Here is an 18,727-nt window from a genome sequence, read left to right as displayed (position 1 = left end):
GGAACATAAGGAATAGTGCAGAGGACAATAGAGGAAGGGAGGGAAAACGGAATGGGAAGAAAAACCACATGAGACTCTTGACTCTGGGGAAAGAAACTGAGGGTTGCAGAAAGGGAGGTGGGTGGGGGGATGGGGTAACTGGATGATGGGAATTAAAGAAGGCATGTGATGTGATGAGCACTGGGTGTTATATTCAACTAGTGAATCATTGAACATTATATCAAAAACTAATGATGTACTATACCATGGCTAATTTAATTTAAATAAAAAATAAAAAACAGAAACATTGAAAATGTTTTGCAAATTAGCATAACCTGGCATTACCAACACCCTAGCCTGATCATTTAAATTAATTACTACATGAAGTATAGCTGCTAAGACTTTAAAAACATCGTGGATCAATGATCTAAGAACTTGTCACTTTCTTTCATCCTTCAGAATCAAAATGTAGAGACCAGAAAAGACATTTCATTCAGATTTGTTTTTATAATTTGAAGAAATATAAAAATACAGAGTACTGGAGACTAATCAACATGTATAGTTCTTTATTCACTACTTAAATAACAACATAATAAAAATAAAATGTAGAAACTGAATACTTTTGATTGGAGAAGCTTCTAGAAAAATATCTGATAACCCTCCCTATTTTATGTTAGTATCTTTTTCTCTAGGTGAATGAATCGATCGCCACAAGTCTTCCTGCAGTAGATTTCCTTTACAATCTTAAGACAACAAAGAAGCTGGGGGCACCTGGGTGGCTCAGCTGGTGAAGCGTCTGCCTTTGGCTCAGGTCATGATCCCATGATCCCATGATTCCCTGCTCGGTGGGAAGCCTGCTTCTCCCTCTCCCACTCCCCCCTGCTTGTGTTCCCTCTCTCGCTATCTTTCTCTCTCTCTCAAATAAATAAAATCTAAAAAAAAAAAAAAAGACAACAAAGAAGCTGGAAAAACGAAACACCTATCAATGTTCATTTTAAACAGAGCTTTCCCTCTTGGGTCCGACAAAAGATGATTGAATCTTGGTTCCACCTCGTGCTAGTTGTGTGATCCTGGGTCTGTTACCTAATTTCTCTGCGTTCTGTTGATAGTATGCTAAATACGGATCATAAACCGGGGTAATGGTAATAGCGATAATAACACATTGTCTCAAACGGTTCCTGTGGAAATTAAATAATTTCATGCATGGGGAGCAACAATGCTGGCACCTAGTCAAGAGTTCAATAATTATAACTGTGATTGTAATTTTCTATCTTATTGCCGAAAGTTGCTCTATTTTAAAGGAGACGAGGGACACCGGGAGGGATAAAAATAATTTTAACTTAGTATTTGAAGAAACTGTAGTTAGCTAGTGAGACAGGAAGTTGGGGCAGTGGCCGAAGAGCTAGGCGGGCGAACCCTAACAGGGGTACCACCCTGCACTGGCGACTTCCTGTCTGGACCTCACGCGTGCTCTCGCCTGACGGCATTTTACCACCCACCTGAACGGGACTTGAAAGAGAAGTTAGAAAAAAAGAGAAAAGAGAGACAATGCTTTTTAAAAAGATTTTATTTATTCATTTGTCAGAGAGCGAGCACATGCAGGGGGAGCGGCAGGCAGAGGGAGAAGCAGGCTCCCCGCAGAGCAGGGAGCCAAATGCGGGGACTTGATCCCAGGACCCTGGGACCATGACCTGAGCCGAAAGCAAACGCTTAACCGACTGAGCCACCCAGGCGCCCCAGAGAGATGTTTTTCATATCGAAAACTGCAACTACAGCAATGCTTCTACCCTGGAGATTAATCACAGAAGCATCCAGTAAAGGGGCTGTATTATAAGCCAGCTACAGTGCTGAATAACTTGAGCTTAGCACAGCTGGGAAAACTCTGGGAGCTTGTAGCTCAGCGCGGAGGTGGAAGGAACTCCCATCAGTCACTGTGGGCAGGATGCTGGGATGCGGAGGGAAGTGAAGAACATCAGTGGCATCATGCCCTGGCTTGTCATGGAAGTGACAGGAAAGCCCTCAGGCCCAGGAGAGCAGGTGCTGCTGCTGGAAATCAGCAGAGGGGCACTGAAGCCTCGGGTGGCGGGTAGAGGGCTCACTCCTAGTGTCCGCAGCAGGACTGTGCTCTCTTGTCCTCTGTCATTCTGATTCCTTGCAGTCAAGTTCTCAAAGTCTAAGTGCTGCTCCACAAGTACCTGCCTTGTAAAAATGTGCAAGTATTTTTCTAGGGGTTTCTATTAGTTTGCTGGGGCCGCTGTAACACAGCACTACAGGTTGGGTGGCTTAAAGAACAGAAATCTATTTCCTCACACACCTGGAGGCTACAAGTCTGAGATTAAGGTATTGGCACAGCTGGTTTCTTCCGAGGCCTCTCTCCTTGGCTTGTAGGTGACTTTCTTCCCATCTCTTCATGTGGTCTTCCCTATGTGTCCTCATCTCCTTATAAGGACACCAGTCCTATTGAATTAGGGCCCACCCAGATGATCTCATCTTACCTTAATTACCTCTTTAAAGACCCTATCTCCAAATATAGCCACATTCTGAGGTACTGAGAGGTTAAAACTTCAACAGATGAACTTGGGGGTGGGAGGCAGACACAATTCAGCCTACAATAGGTATGTATCGAAAATAGGAAATTGTTGGGTTACAGAGTACATGTATTTTGAATTTTAATAAATTGGCCAGATTGTCATCCTAAAAATGTTAATTTTCCTTATAGAGGAAAATAAATGAGATTGTGCTTCTTGCACACCCGAGTTTGTAGCCTGAGCAACCACGGAAACACATGCCACGTCTTTGTCACCCAGAGAATAATCCTTGGCAGGCAAGTGCTGGTGGGGGCTTGGGAGGTGAGAGGGAGTGAATTCTTTATAATGTAGTAAGCTATTATTTCTATATAGTAAATACAGATCCTTCTTACCCCCATTCCCCAATCTGGCATTTTCTGTTAAACTGTTTTTCTCTCCCAATTCGGTACTAGAACACAAATTGTTATGACCTCTACAAGGTTGTCACTGAGTAGTGAAATACAAAGTCAAACTTTAGGATTTTGTTTTCGAAAGATAAACATTGGATGACCTTGTAGTCAGGCGAAGCCAGTGTTTCTAGCCTGCAGGAGACCCAAAGTGGCCAGACTAGAGCTGGAAATGGGAAGGAGATGGAACAGATGTTGGTGGGCTGTTGAGGAGAGGTCCTTCCCCCAGGCTCTCCTGAACGGAGCCCTGGGCTGATTGAATGAGTGGGGACTGCAGGTATTTCAGTTCAGGTGAGGCGATGGTGTGCTGAAGCCGCTGCACCTGATTGTGGGGGCCAGTCCTGGCCACAGTGAGAATCGTCACGCCAGAGATTGGCACCTGAGACAAATCAAGACTTTTCCCCTTGGAGAACTAGTTGGTAGACATTTACCAGCACATCACTTGTTTGGGAACTACTGAGGATAAAGGTGACCTCTGTCTCACTTCCTGAGTAAAGTCTAGAGAGGTGACAAACATTTGGAAATCCATCGCATGTCTAACCTACATCTGGCAAAAGGTACAAATGACTTGCTATGTGGCCTGTGGCTTATCTTAGCAGAAAGGTTGTAAAACAGTATCCCACAATTTTCCATGGCCTCAGATGGGCATGGAAGGGCACTCAAATTTGTCCTGTACTTTTGTTTTTTTTGTTTGTTTGTTTGAAAGAGAGATAGCGAGAGTGAGCACATATGTGAGCAGTGGGGGAGGGGCAGAGGGAAAGGGAGAGGGAGAATCTTTTTTTAAAAAAATATTTTATTTTTTCACAAGAGAGAAAGAGAGAGAGAGAGAGAGTCTGAGCGAGGGGAGGAGCAGAGGGAGAGGGAGAAGCATACTCCCTGCTGAGCTAGGAGCCTGATATGGGGCTGGATCCCAGGACCCTGAGATCATGACCTGAGCCAAAGGCAGATGCTTAACTGACTGAGCCACCCAGGTGCCCCAACTTCTCATGATTTTAAAGTCAGAATCTCCTGCAGTCCATTTGACTACCAAATTGTCACTGATTTGTCACTGAGAGAAGGCTGTGGGTGCCCCTTGTCCCGGCTCGATGGTAGTGGACAGGATCGTACATGGTTTGGGAGTTAGAAGATCTGTGTTTAGATTTCAGCTTATCTTAACCTCAGTTGTCATACTGGCAGAAGGGAGACAATGCTCATAAAATGGTTTGGAAACATGAATTAAATAATGTAGCCAAAGGACAAGTCCCATAAAATGCATTGATCACTGTCATTTCCCTTCTAACGATAGCTAGAGCTTACTAAGCATTCACTGTGTGAATGCTTAGTAAGGTAATAATCCTGAGTGGACTAGGTAATAATCCTGAGTGGACCCACTCATTTCATCCTTGTAGGAGGAACCAAACACAGGCTTGTGTTTGGAGAAATTCAGCAACTGGTCTAAGAGACATCAACATGTCAAAGCAAAGATCTGAACCCAGAAAGTTTAACTACACAGCTTATATGTTTAACCACTGCGCCATTCAAAGAGATGTTTTTTTTCCCAAAACGTATCACAAGTTGGTTAATACTGTTTTGCTTTTACTTATCAAATGTTTACAACTTTTAGGGGCACCTGGGTGGCTCAGTCAGTTAAGCATTGCCTTCAGCTCAGAATTGAGCCCCACATCAGGCTTACTGCTCTGCAGGGAGTCTGCTTTTCCCTCTCCCTCTGTCCGTCTGCCCTGCTCATGCTCTCTCTCACTCTCTCTCAAATAAATAAATAAATAAATCTTTTAAAAAAATATTTACAACTTTTACAATGAAAGAGCTTGGAGAAGTGGTTCTCAACTGGTTCATGCAGACATATCCCAGGTGGTATTACAACTTTCTTAAGAGTTCGAGTGGTGAGTATACAGTTCAGGCTCCAAGATTAGGTGTGCACAAAACAGTTGCATTTACTTTTCTCTATAATGAAACTTAATTTTCTTCAAGTCTCATTCAGGTGGGTGGTAGAATGGAGTCCAGATAATTGCAGTCAAGAATCCCTCTTGCTTCCCGATCATATCTTGGGCATCTCCGCATTCTTGTCCACCAATGGGGGCAGGAAAGAAACTAGTCCTCTGCTGTTACCTGTCTACCTCTTGTATGCTGAGATGTACATCTTCCTGCATGATTGTTGATCATCATACCAATGACTTCTGAGCCCGTCTCAAAAGTACAGGACTGTAGTGCCTGGGTGGCTTAGTCGGTTAAGTGTCCGACTCTTGATTGCGGCTCAGGTCATGATTTCAGGGTCGTGAGATCAAGCCCCGCGTTGGGCTCCATGCTGAGTGTGGAGCCTGCTTCTCCCTCTCCCTGCTCGTGCTTTCTTTCTTGTCTTCTCGCTCTCAAATAAATAAATAAAACAAATAAATAAATAAAATTTAAAATAATGAGAAGCTACACAAAACCTTTTTGACTTTTGAAATATCAGTCAAAAACTAAAAGATTTTCCTTAGAGAAGAAAAAAAAGTTTAAACAGGCAAAAACAGCAGTTTTAAGAAGGTGTTACAGTGGGCCCATATATTTATTTTTATTTAAAACAAATATCTTAATATCTAACTCTACATTGCATACTACTTTGTTTTTACTAATTAATTAGAGCATGATAATAATACTTATACTAGATATTTAAGGTAGTTATATTTTAGCCATGGTGAGGAAAGCCCACCTGGTTGTCCTGCAGAGCCCGAGGCTGAGGCACCGCTGTTCACCTGGGGGCAGCTACATAAATGCCAAAATGGTGACCTAAAAGGAGACACCCCGTCTAAGGAACTTGTCCTTAAGAGGGCAATCCATAACATCACATGGGACGTTGGGTTGCAATGGGGCAAGTGTCACTCACTTCTCTGAGTCATCAAGGTTTAAATTAAAAAAGACTTTAATTAAATGATTAGGTTGAACCCTAAGAAATTACCATGTCTGCAGGTCCCAAGTCATCAAATATTAACCCTTCACATGGTTCAAACTATTGATTAAAATAAATCTTTGACTCCATGGGGCACCTGGGTGGCTCAATCAGTTAAGTATCCAGCTCAGATCAGGATCTTAGGGTCGTGAGATTGAGCCCCGTGTCAGGCTCCATGCTCAGTGCCGAGTCTGCTTGAGATTCTCTCCCACTCCCTCTGCCCCCCTACCCCATTTGTGTGCTCACTCTCTCTCTCTCTCAAATAAATAAATAAATAAATAAATAAAATCTTTAAAAATACACAAATTAATTAAATCTTTGATTCCTGATTAACTTTTCTTCTCCCCCCCTCAGCAGGATTAGATAATAATTGTAACAATAGGAGGAGGCTTTGTTGTCTTAAGTGTTTATGCTCACTGAGCTCTTTTGATGCCCTTATTCTAGTCTAAGTGTTTTACATATATTAATTCATTTTAGTACCACAATGACCATGTGGAATAAGAATTATTGTTATTATTTCCATTTGAAAGCTTTATCAAGTTGCGTATGGCAGCTGTAAGCATTGTATTAAATGCTCTGCATGAATAATCTCTTTCCCTAAATGAGGTTCCCTGATAAGCACCAGCCTCTTAGAGCTTGCAACATCTCAGAAGGTAACAGATAAACGCCCCTGAACTGGTGTGGCAGAGAAATGATTTCTCTGGGTAGTGGCTCAGTTCTTAGTCACCAAGGATAGTATTACTGAATCTCCTCCTAGGGCATGCGTATTTCTGTTACCATGCAAATGGTAAACAAAAGCTAAAGCGAAATTGCTCGTATCTGTCAGAATGGCTATTATTAAAAGATAAGAGATGACATGTGTGGGTGAGAAAAGGGAAGCCTTGTGCACTGTTTCTGGGAATGTAAATTGGTGCAACCATTATGGAAAACAGTACGAGGTTTCCTCAAAAAAATTAAAATAGAATTACCATATAACCCAGCTATCCCACTTCTGGGCATATAGTCCAAGATGAAAACACTCTCTCAAAGAGGTTCTGCAACCCCATGTTCATTGCAGCTTTATTGACAAAAGCCAAGACATGGAACCAACCTAAGTGTCCATCAACAGATGAATGGATAAAGAAAATACAGTATATGTATACCGTGGAATACTATTTAACCATAAAAATAATGAAATCCAGTCATTTGCAACAACATGGATGGACCCTCAGGGCATTATGCTAAGGGAAGTAAGTCAGATGGAGAAAGACAAATACCGTATGATCTCAGTTTTTTTTTTTTAAGATTTTATTTTTATTTATTTCAGAGAGAGAATGAGAGAGAGAAAGCACGAGAGGGAAGAGGGTCAGAGGGAGAAGCAGACTCCCCGCTGAGCAGGAAGCCTGATGTGGGACTCGATCCCGGGACTCCAGGATCATGACCTGAGCCGAAGGCAGTCGCCTAACCAACTGAGCCACGCAGGCGCCCATGATCTCAGTTTTGTATGGACTCTAAAAAGGCCAAACTCATAGGAAGAAAAATGGTGGCCAGGGGCTGGGGGTGGGAAAGATGGGGAGATGTCAGTCAAAGGGTACAAACTTCCAGCTGTAAGATGAATAATTTCTGGGAATTTAACATAAAGCATGGTGACTGTAGTTGTCAGTACTGTATTTTATATTTGTAAGTTGCTAAGAGAGTAGATCTTAACTGTTACCCCTACAAAAAATGGTAATTATATGAAGGGATGGAGGTGGTGACTAACCTTATTGTCGAACTATTTCACAGTATATTCACGTATCAAGTCATCATATCATACACCTAAACTTACATATGTTATATGTCAATAACATCTCAATAGAGCTGGGGAAAAAAGCCAAACTGCTATTTGCACCCTAAATGGAAAAGATTTTCTGAAGCCAAATGATTTAACTGCTTTTAAAGGATTTGTTGCCTTCAATCAAAGATGTCCAACCAGAGTTGAGATTTTTCTCCCCTAGGTGGTTAAGTCATTGGAAGTGACTTGTTTCCTGCTGTAAGGGGCTAACCCTCTGCACCAGGAACATGAAGAGTGGGTTCATTTGGAAGATGCCACACTCACACTCATACCTTTACACACTTGGCTCCAGTAGGAGCTGTACAAATGAGGGCCTTACTCTCTTTAATTCAAATGAGTTGAAATGAAAAATAAAATGACAGAGAGGTAGTGAAAATATTTGGTATCCCTCCTTCAAAACTGCAATGACTCTGCATGATATTTTGCTTAATGAGATACAGAATAACAGGCCCCCTTTCACACAGGCCAAATAATAATATTAATGGTTACCATTTACTAAGCACTTATATGGGCCAGGCATTGTGCTAAGTGCCCATATGTGGATAATCTTCCCCGTTATCACCTGCATTTTGTAGATGAGAAAACAGGTTTACAGAAATGAAGTAACTTGGCTGAGTTCACATCCTCTATAAATGGTATACTTGGGGCTCAATCCAAACCCACTGCTTTTGGAGATCTCAATCTTTAGCACCATGGTACATTGATTTTCAGAAAATGTGACCAAGAACCTTCTGGACTGAATCTACAAGCTGCATCCTTTGACTATAGAGTCCTGCTTTGTTCGGCTTTCCTGCCTGCACAAGATAGCCTCAAGTCCCTCTTTTGGGTGAGGGAATTTTGTGGCTGTTTCGTCCTCCTCAGGTTCCATAATTTGTTATAATGGTTCACAGAACCCAGGGAAACACTTTGCTTATTATTATGGTTTATTAAAAAGAATAGAAATGAACATTCTGATAAAGGGGCACATAGGGCACGATCTGGAAGAGTCCAGAGCACAGAAGCTTCTGTCCCCATGGAGTTTGGGCTATGTCACCCTCCCGGCATATGGACACATTCATCAACCTGGAAGTTCTCCAAACCCTTTTGTTTAGAGTTTTTATGGAGGCTCTATTACATAAGCATGATTGATTAAGTCTTTGGCTGTTGGTGATTTTCACAATCTCAAGCCCCTCTTCCCTCCCTGAAGGTCTGGGGGATGAGGTTGAAAGTTTCAATCCTCTAATCCTCCCTTTGTCTGGTTTTTGTGTAACCAGCACACATCCTGAAGCTACCCGGGGACCCACCAGGAGTCTACTCCTTAGTATTCAAAAACGCACTCATCACTCTGGAGATTCGAAGGGGCTTAGAAGCTCTTTGTTTCAGGAATCAGGGACAAAAAAACACATAAAAAAAAAGATGGTCCTATCACCCTTATCACTCAAGAAATCAATCACAAGGGTGTTATGAAATCTGTGCCGGGGATGAGGGACCAAATGTATATTTCTTATGTCAAGATATTACACCTGGTAATGTTTCTATGTTAACACGTGGAAAAGATCTACTTTCTACTCTTTTTTCTTTATTAGGTGTGTTTTTATTTTTCACTGAAATATATTTGACATATAATATTATGTAAATTTAAGAGGTACAATATGTTGATTTGATACATCTCTATATTGTAATATGGTTGCCATTGTAGCAATCATTAGCATCTCTATCTTGTCACATAATCATCATTTCTTTTTGTGGGTGAAATAGTTAAGATCTAATCTCTTAGCAAGTTGATAACTATAATATAGTATTGCTGTCTTTATTCACTATCCTGTGCATTAACTCTCTAGGACTTATTTACTACTCACTACGAGTTTCACTTTTTACTCTTTACATTTGCGTAGTATTCCATCGTGTGGCTATACTCTATTTTATCTAATTAGTTCCCATTAATGGGCATTTAGGGCATTAAGACAATCATAATGAATATTAAAATTTTTGAAATCTTGTAATTACAAACAACATTGCAATAAATAAACCCGTATAAATGACATTTTTTCCATGCAGTTGTATCTAAAGGATAAATTCCCAGAAGACGGACTGGTAGATTGAAGGGTAAATGCATTTTTGATGGTTATTGTCAAATTGTCTTTTATAGGACTCTCCCACAAGCATTATATAAAATCCTCTTTCCACCACCCTGCCGATAGAGTGTGTTATCACACTCTTGGATTTTTGCCAATCTGATAGGCAAGAAATGGTTTCCTAATGCAGTTCTGATTTACAGTTGTTTTTTTATGACCAAGGTTGAGATCTTTTCATACGTTGAAGGGCACTTAGGTTTCCTTCTGTGAAAAATGTGGAGTGGGGACATTACATTGCCTGAGATATAAGTGACAAGTATCTTTCCCAGTTTGTCACTTATCTTTTGACATTGCCCTTGGTGTTGTTATTATCATCATTACTATTGCCATCATTTTGCCATTCAGAGGGCTTTTATTTGTTATAGAGTTGAGTACATCATTATTCTCTCTCATGACCCCTGGGTTTGGAGCCACAGTTAGCCTTTCTTACTCTGACACTGCAAAGGGATGCTCCTCTTTTCTCTTTTTCTCTTTTTTTAAAAATTGCATTTATTTATTTGACAGAGGCAGAGAGCACAGCAGGGGGAGCTGCAGGCAGAGGGAGAGGGAGAAGCAGGCTCCCTGCGAAGCAGGGAGCCTGATGTGGGGCTCGATCCCAGGAACCCAGGATCATGACCCAAGCCAAAGGCAGACGCCCAACTGACCAAGCCACCCAGGCACCCCTCCCCTCTTTTCTTATTGTATTTTATAGTTTCTTCTGTTTTCCACCCATGTTTAAATTTTTTATTTGGTGATATTCTGATGAGCATTATGTTATGAATCTAACTTTGTCTTCTTGAATGTGACTGCCCAATTGCCCCAGCACATTTTATTAAATAGTCCATTTTTACTGGAGATGCTACCTTTGTCATATACCAAATCCTTGTAAGCATTTGGTTCTAATTCTGACTTTCTGTTCTTTTCCATTGGTCCATTTGTCTATTCGTCTAGTAGTACCACACTGCTTTAATTATTGAGGCTTTATAGCACATTTGAATGATTTATAATATTTCTTTTAAGGAGGAGAGGATGTCCTTGTCTTAGTGTTTTAAAGGGGAAAGAAAGTCGCTCCTGCCAATTATATTGTGTGCATAAGTCTCACCTTTTTACACATAGATATAGACTAACACCAGCATGCTTCCATCACCAATCTCCTTGCAAGGGCCACAGCAGTGGGCAGTTACAGCCTGGAGTGGATGATGAATGATGCTCTCTTATACCTCCTCTTCGTGGGGATGGGGGTGGGAGGGCATGAGGAGTGTGTGGGGTTGGGGCTGAGTGGAGAGTTGATCTCCTGTTCTACTTGGATGTTTGAAACAATTCCTGAAAAGAAACCTCCCTGGAGGAGCACTGAGAAGCCAACTATCTAATTACTAGGGATAATAATACTAGGGATAGAAGGGACTATCTAATTACTACCAAGTGATATCTAAGTGGAAAGTCTTATGCTTGATGCCTGTCTCTTGGAGCTTTAAGCTTTTGGCTTACTGACCTTTCAAAAGATCCAATTACTTTTCAGCCTGGAAAAGAAAAGAGAGTGCCTCCCTGAACTTTGGCAAACAAGCCCCCTAAATCATCTCTTGTCCACCACGTTCTCAAAAAGCAGAATCACCCTTTCAGAGACTTTCCAGCATCATCTTCAGTCAGGATACATGTACATCCAACATTTCCCACTTCCCAACAATGCTATACAATGGTGTTTAATTAAGAGAAAATGTGCATGTACATAAAATAAATCTGTGCATTTCCCTAAGGTGTATGCATTAGGAGGATTGCCTTTTTTTTCAGCCACCACAATAATAGCTTATTATGAGTCTGCTGCTGTGCTTTACTTTCTGCATGCATCACTTCTTTGGCTTCTGGAGCAGCCTTGATGAAGTTAGCTCGGTGGGTTTGGTAATTTACAAACTGTGCAGACAGTGGGAGCATGGTCGAGCTATCTGTGCGTGCGTGTGTGAAGGTAAGCTGAGCAAGATATAGGAGTGGGCAGGAAACCCTCTGTGCTTGATACTGCAAACCTCTGAGTCATTCTCTTTCTCAGTAGTGCCCATGTTATTAATTCCTAGATTGTCTGTGGTTTGTTTTTAACATACCTTAGCCCCCTTCCCATAGTGGGAATGCCTCCCAATGTCTTCCACCACCTTCTCTTTCTCCCACTTTGCACAGTAATTCTAGCTTCTCCCATTCTCCTTCTAGAACCCTCTGGTGTTTGGAGAGAACCCCAGCAGCTGTTCCAGGATGTGGCAGGCGTCTTCACAAAACTTGTTTTCTATGTTGGCCGAAGATCCACTAGCCTCCTACTTAGCCAATGTTGTACAGTTCCAACAGCAGCGACTTTTCTCATAGGCATTAAAAGTACTTCTTTTATTTTTCTCTTAACAAAAGGAATGTATACCTTAGATAAAATCCAAACACTGCAGAAATATGTATTGTTAAAAGTGGAGGTCCCTTGTAATCCCACCCTTTAGAGAAAACCAGTTTAACGTTTTGTACTCCCCATTTTTTAAAAAAGGGGTATGATGGCTAGATTGTTCTTATTTTACAAAAATGGAGTTTTACAAAATGCTATCCACACTATTTTGCACTTTGCTTTCTTCAGCCTCTCCATGTGCTGAAATCCCTGTTGTAGTAATGAGGCCAAATATTTTTTCTTTTTAAGAGAGAGATAGTGAGTGAGAGAGAAAGCACACAAGCAGGGGGAGTGGCAGGCAGAGGGAGAAGCAGACGCCCCGCTGAGCAAGGAGCCTGATGTGGGACTTGATCCCACGACCCTGGGATTGTGACCTAAGCCAAAGGCAGACACTTAACCAACTGAGCCACCCAGGCACCCAAGGCCAAATACTTTTGCTCCCTCTCATTTCCATTCTCCTATTTTTGGATCCATGCTATAGAAAAAAAAAAAAAAGGTACACTGAAATAAGATGAAAGAGTCTTGGCTTTCTAGCCATAATTCTGCCCCCAGCTAGCCGTGGGACTGTAGGTAAATTGGTCAGCCTCTTTGGCCTCAGTTTTCTTCTTTGTAAAGTCAGGGGGTAGGGCACATGATCTCAAAGGTCCCCCCCAGCTCTATCAGACCAGGCCTATTGGGAACAGATTTGTATTGAGCACCTATGTGTCAGGTGCTCCTCGATGCTGTCCTAGATGCCGAGGAAGCAGCAATGAACACAAGAGAAGAAAACTCCTTCCCTTACAGAGAGTACGTTTCAACAGTGAATGAATGTTCTCCCCTCTGATGAGCATGACCAAGTTTCCTAAAACACTTCCGTCTCCCTTCTCTCCATTTCTCCACCCCCCCAATTATTTCCCAACTCATAGTAACCAAATCCTTGTCTCAACTGCTCCCATGAAAGTGCTCTAACAGATGCCAGCAACTACCTTATATTCACAACATCTATTGGACTCTTACTCAGTCTTCATTTTGCTTGAATGCTATGTGGAATGTGACACTATTATTTGTTTTCTCCTTTAACTGATAGTCTTCCACAGTGCTAATTTCTTTTGAGAATGACTGTTCCTTCTTCTGAATATATGTACCATCAATCCTCATTATTTGCAGATTCTCTATTTGCGAATTCACTGACTCTAATTTTTTTTGTAGCCTCGAATAATAATGTGGTTATGTTATAAAAATCTTTGACTTTTTTTTATAAGTCAGTCAAAAATAATTGGCCAGAAAGCTAAAAACTGTCAATTAGTTATAGCAAGAAATTTCCAAATGGCGAGACTACTTCAACAGTCAGCGGACCAATGGGGGTGGGCCCAGCTCCAGCAGTGAAGCTGAAGGGGCTGTGTCATGGCAATTTGGGCCACACTCTGAGTCAGAAAGGACCTCAGGGGAATGGAGTTCAAATGCCACAACCAATGCAAGAATCACTCTGCAACATCCAGGACGTGATGTGACCTGTTTATAACTCTTGATAGCTTCCCATGTTTCTAGGGCAAAGTCCAAACTCCTTGACATGGTGACATTGGCCTAGCAGGTCTTCCACAGCCTGGCCTCTGCCAATCTCTTCAATTTTGCTTCATTTATTCATTCCTTTATCAACCTGTTGTTCATCAAATATTTACTGAGTGCTTCCTGTATTCCAGGCACTGTTTTGAGAATTCAACAGTAAATAAAACAGAGAAAATTCCCTTAGAGATTATATTCCAGTGGTATGAGGCAGGCAATAAACCAAGAAATAAAATGTGTTGTCAGCTGGTAATGAATGCCATGGAGGAAAAGAGCATGGAAGATGAAGTGATCTTAAATACATCCACACGTCCTCAATACTCCTCCCTCCAGGAGGCTGAGCCTAATTTCCTTTTCCACATGTGTAGGCTGGACTTAGTGGCTCATTTCAAATGAACAGAGTCAGTCAGAAGTGATGGTGTGTGACTTTGGAGACTAGGTCATGAAAGGCACAGTGACTCCCACCTCTCTGTCTTAGATCTCACACTGTGGGAGATGTCAGAGACCATATCATGAGCTCTCGTCTGGAGAATCCCAGGGGTAAGGACACGAGGCCTCCAACAGCAGCCATGTGAATGAGGCTTCTTAGAAGTGGATCCTTCAGGCCCTGCTAAGCCTTCCTATGAATGCAACCGTGGCCATCTTAACTACAACATCATGAGTGACCCAGCGCCAAACACTTAGAAATTAGATTACATAACAAATGTTTGTTGTTTGAAGCTGCTACATTTTGGGGGCAATTTGTTACATAGCAATTGGTGACGAATACAAAAAGAAAATAGTGAATATATATATTAGGTAGTATTGGCAGTTGCTGAGGTGGTTGGGGGAGGCCTCACTGACAGGGAGCCCTGTAATAAACATCTGAAGGACACAGCTCCACTGCCAAGTAACAGGCACATAAAGCCTCTGAGGCTGTTTCCTCATCTGCAACATGCCCCCCTTGAGGATGATGGTGAGGATCATAAATGGTCTATGGAAATTACCAGCAGGGTAAGTCCTACATAAGCAATGTCAAATTCTAGCGATAAGAGTTTGTTCCTTTATAAGACAGTCCATTGCATCCATTATTGAGCAGTTCTATTTAGGAGAAAACTCTTCTTTTGAAACTGGTTCGAGGTCTGGACATCCAAGGGAGGGCCTGTGTTTTTGGCCGACTCTCTGCTGGCCTAGAAGGCGGTCATTCCAAAGTAATGTTATTATACTGCATTCTGATTCCTCTGTCCTGCAGAGCAGAATTGTGAGCAGGTGCTGATAACTTTTTAGCTGCCTTTGGGTCCCTGAAGGGCAAATTTCTTTCTATTCTCTAATAGAAACAGAAAACGGAAGACGGCAAGATTTCTCAACCCAGAGGGACTTTAAAGAAGAAATCTGTACATGCACATGTTTCTCACTCTGACCTGAATCTCTGTTTTACTTAATATCAATACTGTTTGTTACTGCAATGTTCCCTAGTTACTTTTTCTTTGAGTTTATCTCACTAATTCAGTTATAACAGGAGGAACTTTCCCTGTGTTTCTTCCCTCCTGCATAACAAGGACTAGTAGAGGGCTGGGCACACAGTAGTCACTCAGCTCCTGTGAGAGACTGACTTGTGGGGAGAAGTGGCTTTTGGTAAACTCATGGGAAGGTCCTTTGTGGCTTGATTAGGACTTCAGGATAGAACTTCTACCAGAATGCCAGATTGTTTCATTTATTTTGATAAATGAACCTCTTGCCAATTTGACTGTGGTTTCACCAATTCATGAAATAAATGACCTAGTGACACAGTGTGACAAAGGTGGTCATCTAGGAAAGTGGATTATCTCAAAAGATCAAGGTGGAGTTTTGGTTGTATCTGTGGGTGCAAAAAAAATGAAAGAAGGAAACATTTGTGGCTCTTGAGGTAAAGTGATGCTAGCTTCCAGTTCTTTCCCCCAATCCAGTTCATTTTTTAAGTCATTGTCGAGAATACTAAACCACCAGGGTGATACAGGGGAATCCCATTAGCAAACGTGATGTGAGAACATGTCCTCAGAGGAGTCTCTGGGAGAGGTATTCTGGACAACCTTGGGGAGTTAATTAATGGCTACCTGGTAGTATATATGCTATAGGTCCCTGAAGTCAACCTGATGCCAAATAACACATCTATTCTGGGATTCTATGCAAAAATATCAAAACACTCTCTACTTTTTCTCAATTACAGGGAATTCCATCAACCACAAATATTTCCAAAGAGGTCACAGAAATTTTAATGTTAGGAGAAAGTCAGAGGGTCAGGGGTAGGTGAGGCCTAGCCCAACATATGTGAAAGAGGCACAGAAAGTTACAAAAAGACATTTTTCCAGGGGCACCTGGGTGGCTCAGTCGTTAGGCATCTGTCTTCGGCTCAGGTCATGACCCCAGGGTCCTGGGATCGAGCCCCGTGTCAGGCTCCCTGCTCAGTGGAAGGCCTGCTTCTCCCTCTCCCACTCCCCCTGTGTGTTCCCTCTCTCACTGTGTCTCTCTGTCAAATAAATAAATCTTTTTTTTTTTTAAAGACATTTATCCAAATTTTTCCATTACAATCCTGCCATTTTCCCCAAATTTCCCATTCGTCATTCCTTGAGCTAAGATGTGAAAGAATACTGCAGAAAAATGCCTATCTTCATTTAGAATGTCTTAGTTGTTCATACCTGGGTATGGGTTAGTTGGTCATTATAGTCTCAGTTACCTGGTGCCACCTTGGGTAGTAGCAACATAGGCTAGGTAAAATTTTTATAAGGTTGGGGGCAGGATGGACCTTCCAGAATGTGGGGTGCTTCCAATGAGGTTGTGCCTCTAGGGAGGAGACATTGGAGACCCTGAATAGCATGGAGGTCCATACAAGCGTGGCCAGGGCTGGCAGAACAAGAGGAGAGCAGAGCTAGTAACGACATGTGTGGTTGCCATTGTGGTTTTTCAACCAGAGTGCCTCAAGGTAGTCCTGCCACTGATGTGGAGAGAGCAGATCAGGGGGGAACTTGGGTAGCCATTGCCTTTGGGTCACTGGGGGCCTACATGCCTGCTTGTGATAGGAAGAACTGGACAACTCTTGTGAGACACAGAGACCTAATGCTTCCTGATTTGACCTTCCTTGAGTGAGTCTTTGAGATCCTACTATAGCTCAAAGGATGGGCCTTTGAGCCTTTGATGAGCCTTTCATGCTGTGGTCATGTGAATGCAGGCTTAATTCTTTAGGAAGTGAGGAGGTGTGCAGTTTCTCCTCCTCTCCCCTTGAGGCCACATGGCACTCTTCTTCTTCCTGGCCATCCTCTCTCAATCTCTGCTCCTAATGTAAGGGGGAGGAGGTTTCCTATAAAAAAACCTTCATGTTCAGTTTGAACAGTCATATAATTTATTGGAAGTTATGTAGAGTAGCCATATTCTCATATTCCTGTTTTTTGTTTGTTTTTTTTCATTTTACTCCAAGCTATACCTAGGGAGGTATACAACTGAGCAGAGGAAGCCCTGGAAATTCTTGCCCAAATTAGGGAAAACATGAACAGGGCTACAGCGGAAAAGGTTTAACTGATTTTGAGGAATACTGACATTAAGAAAACTTTTATTAAACTATAAAATACAAATAGAAAATGAAGAAATCATAAATGCATAGCTCAATATATTTTCACCAGATAAACACACTCATATAATCAGCCAGATAAAGAAATGAATTGTTACGAGCACCCCAGAAATCCCCTTTTATCCCATTTCAGTGTCTAACCACCCCCCGGAGGTGGTTACTCTTCTGACTTCTAACTTGATAGACCAGTTTTGTCTGTTTTTGAACTTTATATGAAAGGAATTACATAGGTTATATTTTTCTGGCTGCTTTTGCTTAGCATTTGTTTATGTTCATCCCTGTAGTTATGTGTAGCAGTATCATGTATATTATCATTGCTGTGTAGTATTCTGGGATATAACATACTGTACTTTATTCTAGTGATTTTGGCTTAGGCTATTGTGAAGAATCCTGCAATGTGTATTTTTGTAAATGTCTCTCATTAACAAACTCATTTCTGTCGGATATGTAGCTAGAAACTGAATAATTTGTCATAGATATGGATCTGTTCAGCTTGGGTAAATACTGCAAAAACAATTTTCTAAAGTGGTTGTACCCGCAGTGAGATATCACCTTATACATGTCAGAATGACTAGTATACATAAAAAAAGAAGCAATAGCAAGTGTTGATGAGGATGTGGAGAAAAAGGAATCCTTGTGCACTGTTAGTGGGAATGCAAACTGGTACAGCCACTATGGAAAACAGTATGGCATTTCCTCAGAATGTTAAAAATAGAAAGACCATATAATCCAGTAATTCCACTACTGTGTATTTACCCAAAGAAAATGAAAATATTAATTCAAAAAGATAGATACACTTCTATATTAATTGCAGCATTATTTACAATAGCCAAGATACGGAAGCAACCCAAGTGTCTGTCCACAGATGAATGGATAAAGAAGATGTGATACATATACAAAATGGAATATTACTCAGCCATAAAAAAGAATGGTATTTTGCTATCTACAGCAACATGGATGGATCTAGATGGTAAAAGTCTAAGTGAAATAAGTCAGACAGAGAAAGACAAATACCATATGATTTCACTTATATGTGGCATCTAGAAAACAAAACAAACAAACAAAAACAGAAACAGACCCATAAGTACAAAGAACAAACTGATGGTTGCCAGAGGAGAGGAGGTCAGGTGACGGGCAAAATGGGTGAAAGGGAGTGGGAAGTACAGGCTTCCAGTTATGGAATGAATAAATCATGAGAAGAAATGGCACAGCATAGGGAATATAGTCAATGGTATTGTAATAGCATTGTATGGTGACAGCTGGTAGCTAGAGTTGTGGTAAGGATAACATATAGACTTGTTGAACTGCTATGTTGTACATCTGAAGCTAATGTAGTGTCAACTATACTTCATTAAAAAAATAATGTGGTTGTAGCAGTGTATACTCCTGCAAGTGGCTTATGAGAGTTCCATT

This window comes from Eumetopias jubatus, unplaced genomic scaffold (assembly GCF_037043125.1).
Source record: "Eumetopias jubatus isolate StellerSeaLion01/CBP00866 unplaced genomic scaffold, mEumJub1_p1.0 scaffold_8, whole genome shotgun sequence".
Taxonomy (NCBI): Eukaryota; Metazoa; Chordata; class Mammalia; order Carnivora; family Otariidae; genus Eumetopias; species Eumetopias jubatus.
Note: the sequence above shows the minus strand (reverse complement) of the source record.